Consider the following 14,347-nt stretch of genomic DNA (forward strand, 5'->3'; position numbering starts at 1 on the left):
ACATTTCAATTAATACGAAGGATGAACTGTTGTTCATATCTTAGATTTAAAGATTTCAGCTATACTTAAATGCCGATTTTTTTTTTATTTAAAAAATGTAATATTTACTTTTTTCAAAAATAATTTACGATTTTTCAGGTTTACAAGATGTAGCCAATATGATTGATTGATTGGAGCTGGTTTAATGTCCAGTATAAATTAATACATGTAAAATACATTTTTTGTTACACTATCTTGTTGATTATGAATATCAAAAAGTTTTCTTTAAAAAAAAGCTGCGAAAAAATATTTTCTTTTGGTGATGTAGAGCGTTATACAACCCCAAACTATCTAACATATTGTCAATAATTTTAGTAGCATATATTATTGATATTTATCTACTGAAATAGGTTAGACTGTTTTAATTTGAAATTGTTTGCTATTTAAAAATTTAAATGTCAAATGTCAGGATAGCCAAACAGAAAAGAACAATTAAAATTTATCTATTATTCAAACCTTGTTTTAGACAAGGAGGCATTCCTAGTTTATTTGAATCTATTTTGTTTGTTAAGAAACCTCCACTTTATGAAGTCCAACTAATTCAATGGATGCTAAGAGATTTATTGGCAATATGTTAGTCAGTTTGGGGTGGTATTACGCTCTACATAACAACTTAATAACAAAAATCTGTTTTACACAGCTTTTAAAGTTTTGCTGGACAAAAAATGGGTTATATCATACATATTGGTGAAAATTATCTCTTGTTGAAAAAATTAATTGTACTCACAAACTCCTGCAATGTCAAAAAATTCTCTTGACAATATTCACCCATATTGATTATTCGACATGCATTTACTTCTTTTAATCTAAAGATTGCACTTTTCTTCTTGATTATGATTTAAATATTGTTTGTTTTATGCAAATACTTAGGTTATTGATTTATTTGTTAATTTTTTCTTACATTTTGTGCAATACATTGTTTGTACTAACTATTTTAATGCATATAATCTGCAATAAATTATTTTTCATGTGTACTTTGTTGTTGTATATGCTGTGAAGTATAACTATGGAAAAAAGAAAATCATAGAATCTAGCTTAGAGTTACAGAAATAAAAGAGAACACACACAATTGTAAAAGATATTTAAACAATTTCGTTTTGGTTTTTAGCTCACGTGGCCCGAAAGGCCAAAGTGAGCTTATGCCATCACTTGGCGTCCGTCGTCGTCTGTCGTCGTAAACTATTTCAAGAACCTTCTTCCCTGAAACTACTTGGCCAAATACTTCCAAACTTTAACTGAATGTTCCTTAGGGTATCTAGTTTATAAATTGTATCCGAAGTTTTGGTCTATCAACAAACATGGTCGCCATTGCTAAAAATAGAACATAGGGGTCAAATGCAGTTTTTGGCTTATATCTCAAAAACGAAAGCATTTAGAGCAAATCGGACATGGATAAAAATGTTCATTAGGTCAAGATCTATCAGCCCTGAAATTTTCAGATGAATCAAACAACCCATTGTTGGGTTGCTAGCACTTAATTGGTAATTTTAAGGAATTTTGCAGTTTTTGGTCATTATAGATAAAGATAAACTGTAAACAGCAAAAATGATCAGCAAAGTAAGATCTATAAATAAGTTAATATGACCAAAATTGTCAATTGACCCCTTAAGGGGTTATTGTCCTTTAATGACAATTTTTCACAATTTGTTCATCATATTTGCTAACTTTAAAAAATCTTCTCCTCTAAAACTACTCAACCAAATTCAACCAAACTTCAACTGAATGATCAGTAGGGTGTATAAAATAAAGTTTGTGTTTTATTTTCTATTTCGTCAAAAAACATGGCCGTCATGGCTAAAAATAGAACACAGGGTAAAATGCAGTTTTTGGCTTATATCTCAAAAACTCCAGCATTTAGAGCAAATAAGACAGAAGTTAAAGTATTTATTAGGTCAAGGTCTACCTGTCCTGAAATTTTCAGCCGAATTGGGTAACTGGTTTTTCAGGTATAATGCCCCTGAATTGATGATTTTAAAGAAATTTTGCAGTGTTTGGTTATTATCTTTAATATTATTATAGATACAGATAAACTGTTAATAGCAATTGTATTGTGAATCATCAGATTGACCTAGACTGTATCTTAATCAAGTGTAGGGCGAACTCATGCCGATTTCTTTCCAGAGGTTCCTAGGAGGCTTTAAAAGGTATTTCCAGGATAGTACATGGCCTTTGTTACTCTGTTTAATTTACAACAAACATTAATTTATTAATTTAGTTAATAAGGCATTGTTTGCCAGGTGAGCGATTCAGGCTCTTGAGATCCTCTTGTTTGTTTATCAAATTTATATTCCCATTAATTACACTAGAAAATCAGAGTGTCAGGTACATTACAATAACACTACAAGAAGCAGACAACCCTATTATGAGATACAGTTGCATTTTGCACATTACTGAAAAAAGTTTTATCTCAATCTTTGAGGTACATATTTTATACAAATACAAAAATATCACATAAAGAAAATAAAGAGATTAGGTTTGATAGCCAATGAAACAACAATACACCAAAGACCAGTTGATGTGAATAGTAAATTATTTATAGAACTCTTATCATGGCAATAACTATGAAGTCATGAGGTTTTACTACAAACTTAATTTTTCAACTTTCCCAATTGAACCATGACATTTGTATAATGACTTAGGTTTCCCTGATCCAACATATTGTTTGTACGAATATACAGATTTATTTGAATTTCAATAATAAATAACTTCATACAATAGTTTTGTCATTGCAATTTTCAATGAATGGAAGGACAACAAAGGACCTATCTATATATAGATAGACCATACAAATTAAGTATTAAGAATGTATACTAGAGGAGTTCATTGCTAGCAACGGAAACCTAATATTTGTGACTTATAAGCTCTATACACTCTGTTGTACAATATTATATGTTGCAAGTTACCAAAAGTGCTTTAAATATTACGTGGGAATTACTTTACCAATGGCAATAGGCTAAAATCAATTTTTTGGTATGTGTCTTATTAAAATGTTTGCCTGTCATACAAACGTCAAATCATGTTGACATCGTTTTCATAATTCAGTAGTTAGAAAGAGTTTTGGAATTATAAAAGTGAGAAAAGAAACGAGGAGAGTCATGAGTGTATCAAAGAGATAATAAGCGGAACATAGAACTAAAACCAGCTACTAATTGAACACAGCAAGATAATTCTCTCCGGAGGCGGACTTCAGCTGGCCCCTATACAATGATGCATGTTTAGATTGACTAAGTAACATTTATTACTAAGGGAACATTTCTGAAATTTTATCGACTGTGATTTTTCATGATCAGAAACGGAGAACATTAAAGTTTTTTTCTTGATTAAATATTTTTTTTAATTTTCGGCTTATAGATTTATCTTACTAACAAGAGAATAAATGTTTTCTTGGTGAATTTTAACAAGTTTGTTATCATTTAAAGGGTTTTTAGTTCATCAAATACTCTTATTACATGGGTGTAACAAGATTTTTAATAATATGAAACTTTGTTGAGAAAGACAGGAGGTCCCTCGACATCATGATAAACAGAATGAAGTTGGAGAAGGCACCATGTATTACATATACAGTTAAACCTTTGTTAAGCTTTCTTAGTTTCACTTGTACTTAAGAATCTTACATCATTTAACATAGTGTAGCAAAGCAATGTAGAAGAGAGTGGTAAAGGGTTATTTTCATGCAATATGTTTTGCCATTTTTATTTCACGTGCAGCCGTGAAAAAGGTTTGTTATTCACTGTGTTTCGTGAAATCGGTAAAAAGATCAGCATGCAAGACATTTTTAATTTTTTGATCATCGTGAAATGGCAATTTTAATTCGCGTTCTTCCGTGCAGATACCCCCCTTTACGTCCTCGTAGAAGAGTCAGACAGCTAGCTTCATAGTAAAGTTGGTAAAAACCAAGTGGCAGATCCATAAATTTTCATAAGGGTGGCACACTGACTGCCTAAGAGGGACCTGATCAAATCATGATTCAGTGATTCCCTATACATGTATAAGCAACCAATTTTTTTTCAACAAAAAGGAGAGGGCACCCTAGGCACTCCTGTTAATTTGCCTCTGAAAACACTTCATACATTTTATGAGTCGGTAGTGCTTTTCTGGATTTACTATCATCAGGAACTCTGACAACCAAATACTTGAAATCCAAGGATGTATAATTATAAAAAAGAAGATGTGGTATAATTGCTAATGAGACAACTCTCCACAAGAGACCAAATGACACAGAAATTAACAACTATAAGTCACTATACGGCATTCAACAATGACCATTGCCTATACCACATAGTCAGCTATAAAAGACCCCAAAATGACAATTTAAAACAATTCAAAGAAGAAAACTAACAGCCTGATTTATGTACAAAAAATAAAGACCTGAAACAGTTGAATAGCTTTATTGACTATAAAAAATGTTTATTGACATTTTCAGGTAATCCAGTTATAGAATATAATATTACAGACTGACAAAGAGTCTGACAGCTTCTACTTATAGAAACTAATATCACATTATATAAAAAAGAAGATGTGGTATGATTGCCAATGAGACTACTATCCACAAAAGACCAAAATGAAACAGACATTAACAACTATAGGTCACCGTACGGCCTTCAACAATAAGCAAAGCCCATACCGCATAGTCAGCTATAAAAGGCCCCAATAAGACAATGTAAAACAATTCAAACGAGAAAACTAACAGCCTTATTTATGTAAAAAAAATGAACGAAAAACAAATATGTGACACATTAACAAACGACAACCACTGAATTACAGGCTCCTGACTTGGGACAGGCACATATATAAATAATGTGGCGGGGTTAAACATGTTAGCGGGATCCCAACCCTCCCCTAACCTGGGACAGTGGTATAACAGTACAACATAAGAACGAACTATAAAAATCAGTTGAAAAAGGCTTAACTCATCAGATGGACAAAAATACAAGTGGACGTACGTGGCCGGGTACTTATACATCCCGACACAAAAAGACACAATGAACAGATCTGAGAGTACTCGTAGTTATCTGACAGCTAGTTCAAAGCCACTAACAACTAATAAAAAAAATCATGCATCTAAGACTAAACAATGAATCCGTACACATCCAACATCTAATGGATTTAGTGTAAAGACGTCATAAACAGCCAGAGAAAAACATGACCTTAACCAATAAAAAAAATATTGACAATCTCATGTAACATACCGTAGTGTTAAAATACAGAGGAGTTTAATAGTCTCTCCTTAAAGTAGGTCACATTGACTTAAAATAACAGGTTAACTGATTACTCATGTAATGTAGTATAATAAAGTAGGTCATGTTGACTTATGATAAAGGATTCATTGACATTCTTATGTAACATATTGTTAGCATACAATACAGGAGAATCTGACAGCTTCTCATTAAAGTAGGTCACATTGACTTATGATACAAGATTTATTAACAATCTTATATAACATGGTGTAAGCATACAATACAGAAGAATGGCAGCTTTTCCTTGAAGTAGGTCACATTGACTTATGATACAAGATTTATTAACAATCTTATATAACATGGTGTTAGCATACAATACAGGAGAACGACAGCTTCTCCTTGAAGTAGGTCACATTTACTTATGATACAAGATTTATTAACAATCTTATATAACATGGTGTTAGCATACAATACAGGAGAATTACAGCTTCTCCTTGAAGTAGGTCACATTTACTTATGATAAAAGGTCAACATTCTCATGTAACATGGTGTTAGAATGCAATACAGGAGAATCTGACAGCTTCACCTTAAAGTAGGTCATATTGACTTATGATAAGAGGTTAACATTCTCATGTACCATGGTGTTATTTGATTGATTTTTAAAAAGACTGACTCTGACTTTTACCTTATATTTCTATTTTGGTCTCAAATCAAAATAAAAGAAATCAAGAACCTGCTTAAATTTTGATGTAATACCTTTTATGAAGTAATTAGTCTAATATGAAAAGATAAATAGGTGTTATGGGGCAAACATTTTACTGTGCATCGTATGGGAAAAGGCCAAGGATTCTGAACATCTGACACAAATTTCAAAACCACACCCAAGTACAATGTTAATTTAGTTTTGTTGACCTTATTGAACATATTGCCGAAAGGTGATACTATTGGCACTGTTTGTCTTTGGAGTGTGTGTGTGTGTGAAAAAAAGGGGGTTAGTCAGTGGATTGTTCATGTGTAATTGAAGAAATCTAGGACAAACCTTGTTAATGCATTGCATTTAAAAAAAATTATGGAACCCAATCAAACTTGGTATACATAATACATTTCAAGATTTAGTGAGCAGGGTGCAGCTGAGGTCCAGGATATTGCTCCAAATATTGTCAGTGTGGTACAGACTTAACTGGTTGAGCAAGTTAATAAGACTTGATTTATATAAATCAAATTAAAGAGAGTTCTGTGGTACTTTTATTATCCATGTCAGATGTAAAAGGTCAAGGTCCTATGACTCTGGATAAAAACAGTGTTAAAAAATTGCAGACTGCACTGCTTAGACAAATTTGTATGAACAGAGGGTTTCACCAATTGTTTATCAAGGTCAAATATATCTCTGATGACAAGGGTTAAGGTCAAATCTTGATAACTTGATATAGACTTACATTAAAATTGTATGAAAAGAGGATAGACCCAATTATTTTTCAAGGTGAAAAATATCTCTCTGATGTCAAGGTTTAAGGTAAAATCTTGACAACTTGGTACATACTTAAATTGAACTTGTATTGATTTTCATGGTCAAAAAGTTAAAATCAACTCAATATGACTATATAGCTTGTGGAATCTTCTTACAGCTAGACATCTATTATTTCCCTTCAAGAGAGGTTGATGACATCACAAGTTGAATGAGAGGTTATATTTTGTAACTTGCCATTCTAGACACCAAATTATGTCCTGCAATTGTATAAGGCTTTGTGGTAGAATGCTTATGCTGGTTTTCAGAATGTGTAGGTGGGCTATGAGACTTCAAACCAGTCTGATATACTAACACACCTGCATTTAGAAGATATAGACTGGAGTCAGTCTGATGTATACTAGTACACATGCATTTAAATGATACAGACTGGAGTCAGTTTGATGTATACTAGTACATACGCATTTAGATGATACAGACTGGAGTCAGTTTTATGTATTATAATACACATGCATTTAGATGATATAGACTGGAGTCAGTCTGATATATACTAGTACACATGCATTTAGATGATACAGACTGGAGTCAGTCTGATATATACTAATACACATGCATTTAGATGATAAAGACTGGTCACATGGAAGAACCATGATCGTATGACAGTATTAAAACTTATTCCATAATTTACAACTAAGCTCAGTCCAATCCTTTTAAATGGAATGATGTATACATATTTGTTCAATAATACTCCTTTCTGCTTTAAACTTAATTAAATTCTGTCTGAACTGTAGGAATGCTGGAATTTAATTTTCTGTGTGGTTTTCCCGTGGGTAAACAGCATTAAACTCAATTATTCTTTAGCTTGTATATGAGAGATATTCCCAATAAAGGGACTGAGTTTTCCGGGAAGTTGCTCTAAATGGTAAATTAAAAGTTTTTTCCTGGTCCTCTATAGACATTTAGACATTAACTGAAATATGTTTTCGTACCATTCAACATGTTTTTATGATCAATTTAATGCATTTTATATGGAGAGACTTAGTGCTTTGTGGATTGCGCAATGTGTTTATCATTGATGTATATTATTAGAAATTAAGACATTATATATAAAAACCAGATGTATGATCTGGTCAACAAAAGAAAAGTTGTTTTTTTACCATTGTCCATTTAAATTTATTCATCTTTTCTTTTTCTACGTTTCTTAGAAAATTAACTTAGCAATTTTTTCAACATTTAGCTCCATTTATATTTTACAACACAAAGAGCCTCTAGTTTTAATTTTTACCATAATTTCAATTGACGTTGGCATAATTAACCTTGGCTGCCATCCACGATCCAAATAATGTTTATATTAATGAATACTGTATCAAAATTGCATGGGGGATTGCGGGTTAAAGCATGAAGCATGACTGTCGCAGGCCCCTTAATTCAGTTAGTGTGCCCAACCCCCTTGTGAAAAGTTCTAGATCCACCACTGAATTTGAATTGTCTCATTAGCAATCATTTATTTCTGGATCCACCACTGCATTGGAATCTTTTGTTTACAAAAGATTTTGGATTGTTGGTGGCAGCAAAAATTTACAAAATGGGCTATAATTTTTTTGGAGTTTATAATGTACTTTAATGAAAATAACTGATTCATTTGGCATTAAGGCTTCTGAAATAGACCCATTTACCAACAAAATTGTGACCTTTTTGAAGTTTTATGATAAAGTTGATATTTTAGTGCCATAAGTGAACCTTGTCCTTTGATACACCAACACCTTTAACTTAGTTCAGGGACTTAATCTTTACTAAATATCAGTATGGAAAGTCCTTTCTTAGTTTAATTAGTTTGAAATTTTGATTGGATGCACTATCCAAGAATAACTATGATAATTAAGCTGGTAGCCAACACTTTCACTAAAATTAATTTGACTCGTTTAATTTTTATAAAATTTTGACAAAGTATTTACTTTGACCCTTTCACAAGTATATAAAAATTTCAAAAATTTTGAACCAACCGTTTTGTCAGTAAAATTACACTGGTTATATAGCACTTTGACAAACAACAATTTTGATCACTGAGAAGCTTAATATTACCTTTAAAACACCATGTAGTTAAAACGTTTAGCGGATTTTACAGAGTTATCTCCCTGTAGTGTTAGGTACCACCTTAATTTCTATCTTAACTTCATATAGTTTACTAAGAGTTTTATTGAAAACAAAATGTGCAATGTATAGATTAATGATGCATCTGATACAGAAATATGCAAGTCTCTTCTGTTGGTATTAAAAACATAGCCTCTGAGATGAGGGATGTAGTAATGCAAATGTCCCTTGGATTGTCTGTCAATCCCAAGTATGGATGGTTTTGACATATTATAATTGTTATACAGTTATTTCCCTTAGTTTCATTGAAATATGTTTTTCTTCAGATGACATTATGTATGATTGTTCGAAACCCTCATGATATTTCTTACAATGTAATGTAACAAAAACAGGTTGCATTCATTCAGAATTTTGGTTTTTGGCATGATCTTTTAAAAAGTTATTCTATTTGTGATCACCTTAATTTAGTTGGGGGTTGGGTTTTTTTCTGGGGGGGGGGGGGGGGGGCGGGAGGTTCGATTTTCTCTGATTTATACCATAACTACACTTAAACTTGTTCAATGAAGACAACAGCATCTGTAAATTAACCCCAAAATAATTGTTTATTATGATCTACATGTTTCACCCAACAAGCAAAGTGTCATCAGGACAAGTACTTATATGGAATTATAAGAACAATGAGGTACAAAATATGACATTGCATGGTTTGCTGGACAACTGTGAACCTTTAGGTATTCACTTGCATTTTATCCTACCACAGGATCTTCACTCCAGGTGTAGGTTCACCATTTAGAACCTGTTTAATAAACTAAAAAGAAATGTGGTCTTCATGAAGAGCCTCAACAAAAGGGGAATACAAATGATAACAGAAATATGACTTATGCTCATAAAACTGATGTACATATTTCTGTTTTTGTTTTATGGCCTAATGAAAATGCTAATTATTTCTCCATATTCTTTGTGCATTTTATTGAAGATTTTTACACAAAAATCTCTTACTCAAATGAAAATAAGATTTAGTATTTTTCCAGTATCAGAAAAAACATCAGAGAGAATATTTTTCCTGATAAGATTAAGTAATTTTGTAGAACAGAAGTGATACAAGTGTGTTAGTGATTTTATCTGTACTTTCCACTGATCCTCTTAAAAAAATACATATCTAAAAGATATTTTTCTCAGGGCTATTTGGCCACTAGGGAGGGGTTTAATTTGGGACATTAACACATATGAGTAGGAATTAGGTTCTTGAATGAAGTTGATATTTAGTTATAAGGGGATTATACATTTTTCCCCAGATAGTAGGGGATAAATTGAATTGAAGATTTTACATTGTAGCATATGTTTTTCAATAACAGAAATGTATATATTTACCATCAATATTTCTGGATTAAATTGTTCTATTTAAATAAAGATATTTTTTTATTAGTGCATATTCAAAATTTTCTAAAACACCTTGATACCTTCTGTTTTAAATAAAAAGGAAATTTTGAATCACATATGCAAAGGAAACTGGAGCTTCCTAAAACTATCTTCAATTTTCGTATACTTTTGTTAATCACCACATTTCACAAATTGTTCAGATGGTTGACTCAGAAATTTTCTTGATATTGATGAGGACAATTTCCTCATGACCCTTTTCTCAGTAGCCCCTTGCAACAACCCCTAAATCTTTTGAGACCATCTCCTCTTTATTCTCTCTTTTGAGTATGTCAGTGTTGTAATCATAAGAAAGTATGTATACATATATATCACGGCCGACACTCGGCTAACCGAGAGATTGGTCGGTTAATCTATATTGAGTATGCGGCTATATCGGCGGTTGGTCTGTTAATCGGGTTGGCTAAAGTCTGTTAATCAGGTGTTATCGAGAAAATCATTGAAAGTTCAGCATGTTTCATTGTATAACTTTCTAAATATATATTCATCATAAAAAGTATTCATGTCTAACAAAACAATTCAATGTACTGAATTCAGTGGTGTAATTATTATTTTTCTAGCTTCGATGTACGATCTATAAAATGAAAAGGCGGGTTACTCATCAATAAATTTATACACATTTTACACACATAAAATGTACACAAAATTACACATTGGTTAAATTTACTTGCATTCAATATTTTGAACATCGAAAAAAGAAAGGCATTATTTTTCTTAACCATATTGATATCATTGTGTGAAAAATCTACACGAAAATCTGTATTTTGGTGACATAAATCAATCTTTATTTAAAACCTGGTCTGTTAATGGGTCGGATGTATAAAACCCGGTCTGTTAATCGGTCTGTTAAGAGTTATGAATGGCAATAAAAGTATAATTTTATTGCTATATGGGGTGTTATCGGATCAAATGAGTAGGCTCAAGACAAGCGGCTGAAATATACGAAAACAACACATGAGCAACGAAACATTACATATACGGAAACAACACATGAAAATTGAAAATTGATAAAAATGGTTTCAAAAAGTGTAATACTAAAGTAATATTAATTTCATCCAAGAATGATCGCATATATCATGTTGATTCTGTTTAATTGTCATGAATGACACAAATTTGTCAACTTCATTGGTAACCAGTATATAAATCAGAGATAAACGTCATAATGTAACTAAATATCAGTAAATAAAATATATTGGGATGACAAAATATGAAATTTAAAGAAAGAATAATGAGTAAGATAAAAAAAAATGTAGAAAAAAATGACATAACAATTTAAATAATACAGAAATAAACAATACCCCCAATCCGGACCCTCATGGTATACACGAGAATCTGTATGGAAACGCAGAATATAGAATAATATATAAGGAGAGTAGAGAGTGATACATTGCTAAAAACGAGAGAAAAATAATACATGTTTAAGAATACACACATGAAACACCGATGGTTGTTGAAACAGTAACGGATTGCGATGTACTTATATTGGTGACAAATTTTAGAAGTTTACACACGGACGACTATGGAGGCAGGTTAATGCCATTTTGCGTTTTAGCGCTTTAAATAGCGTTTCATATTTTATATGGCGAAAACGCGAAATTGTGAAGTCGAAAACGCGAAAACGCGAAACCAATTTCTCGTTTTCGACTTCGCGTTTTCGCGTTTTCGACTTCGCGATTTTACCTTTTCGCGATTTCGCGTTTTCGCCCTATAGCATAAGAAATGCGAAATCGCGAAAACACAAAATGGACTTCACCGGCCACCATAGACAACTGTAGTTCTCCTCTGCACTTATGTAGAAAGGAACTAAACGGAATAAAATGAATTGAAACTTAAAATAACCAAATATAGCTGCATTCGCTCCTTCCGTTTACTTCTTTAGAGTGATTTGTAAACAACATAATTTTATGATTAAGTAATAGAAGAAAAGAAGCAATTGGATGATGCTGACGAATTAGGGTTTAACGTCCAGTGACAAATATCATGTTCATATATGAACGAGAACACGTTATATGTACCCTGTGTTGTATTAGAAAGACACTTTCGGTCGGAATTGAGAACGTGCTACTTCGAACAGACACAAAAATTAAGGCTGATTGAAAACGTCAATAAAAAATTCATGCATATTCCAGAGACCAATCCATATCACGCTATATTGAAGTTACACACCTTTCAATAAAATGCAAAGAAAGTCAAAATAAAAATGCTCTTTCTAGGATACTGTGGCACCGTATTGTCATTTTTGTTTACTCAGGAACATCTCATTCTTAAATTTTTCAAGGGAAAAATATAAAGGTAACAACATTATTGTCGTGGCTAAATAACTCTTAACTGACACATTTTCAATTGTCCAACCCATTAACAGACTTTATTCCCATAATTTTCACTAAAACGTGGTATTATTCACGTTATTTTACAATTATGAAATATTTACTTATGTCAATTTATTTTTTAGAACCACAGTACTATTTTTTGTCCTTTAAATGATATCTAAATTTGTTTGTTTCGCCTTTTATTAAAAAAATGCTATGCTTATAAGTATAAATACTACATACTTGCGCGACGCCTTTTAGTTTTACTGAAAACTGCGCAGACTAAGAAATGTTTTTACAAGTGCAAAATGTTCTATGATAAATATCATTTTGTCAGACACTTTTCTTATTTTGATTTGGTTCTTATAACAGGCCAAAAATCTGTATATTTAATAGAGTTTAACATTAAATTAAGCGTTTTACTCTTAACAGACGTATAACCAACCCGATTAACAGACCAATCGCCCATATAGCCGCATACTCAATATAGATTAACCGACCAATCTCTCGGTTAGCCGAGTGTCGGCCGTGTATATGTATATCTTATGTTTTATCTATATTGTTATGTCAAATGACAGAATATAGCATTTCCTTTTGATGTTGAATGACATAAAACATGAAGGCATTGTGAGGGATTTTTACTTTCATCTTTCAACATGACTTTACAAGAATATGTATGTAAAAGTACATTTGATTTACTGTGGATTCATTATTATTCGTTGGATGTCAATTTTCGTGGATTTTGTGGCAACAGGTGAACAACAAAATTCAGTGTTCAACCAATACCAAATTTTCCATAGGCTTGTATGCATACTTCAGCAAAACCACGAAATTGAATATCCATGAACATGTAAGTTTTCCTCAATTCACGAAAATTGATACCCACGAAAAAAAAATGAATCCACAGTTACATACTCTTTGCTGGATCTTGTTAAATTAAAGAAAATTATATTTTTAGAATTTAATACTGTAAATTCAGAAATTCATGGCAGGGTTTTACTTATACTTTTGAGTATCAAAATGATAAGAACTCACATTCTGATACCTAGTACATATATCTGTATGAAGATTTTCCTGAAATAACTAAAATTAATCTCACATTTTTGTTCAAAATATACCGAAATCAAAGTTGCAATAATTAATTGATGCAGTAATTTCTGAATTTTAAAGTAATTAAAAGTTAAAAGAATATGAATTGAAACAAATAGTTTTATGTGCCTGTCCCAACCCAGAAACATTGTCAGTAGTTGTATCTTAATGTTTTTGTCATTTAGGGAATTTTGTGATGATGGTAGATCTTTGATTGTCTCTGTCTTCACAATTTCTCTAGGCTTAATGGGATTTCATGGTTTCTGTTCCATTGTTGAAGATTTCTTGATGTCTATAATGGTTTGCATGGCCTTCTCATGATCTTGTGATACCCTGCTTGCAGCTAACTTTATATATAGTACAAAAGGTTGTCACATATCTCCCTGTGGACTATAACACAGTGAACTAGCATATTAGGTTGAGGTTGAGATCTCACAATTTATGTTTAACCCCACCCTATTTTTTTGGTCTGTCTAAGGCAGGAGCCTCTGGCCTTTGTTAATCTTGTAAGATTTTTAATTTTAGTTCATTTATATGTTTTGGAGTTTATTATGATGTTCATTTTCACTGAACTAGTACACATTTTTATTTAGTGGTCAGCTGAAGCATGCTTCAGGTGCAGGATTTTCTCGCTGCATTTAATACTGATTGGTGGCCTTTGGCTGTTTTCTGCTCTGTGGTCGGGTTGTTTTTTTCTTTGACATATTCCCCATTTCCATTCTCAATTTTATTAAACTTAA

At 32.0% G+C, this 14,347-nt stretch overlaps 1 protein-coding gene across 1 annotated transcript in view; it reads right to left on the reverse strand.

Moving 5' to 3' along the window:
• LOC139488649 (uncharacterized) overlaps positions 1 to 14,347 on the reverse strand; it is a 103,490-nt gene that overhangs the window by 65,238 nt on the left and 23,905 nt on the right. The gene's annotated exons all lie outside the window — the stretch shown is intronic.

The sequence above is a fragment of the Mytilus edulis genome, chromosome 9 (assembly GCF_963676685.1).
Source record: "Mytilus edulis chromosome 9, xbMytEdul2.2, whole genome shotgun sequence".
Lineage (NCBI taxonomy): Eukaryota > Metazoa > Mollusca > Bivalvia > Mytilida > Mytilidae > Mytilus > Mytilus edulis.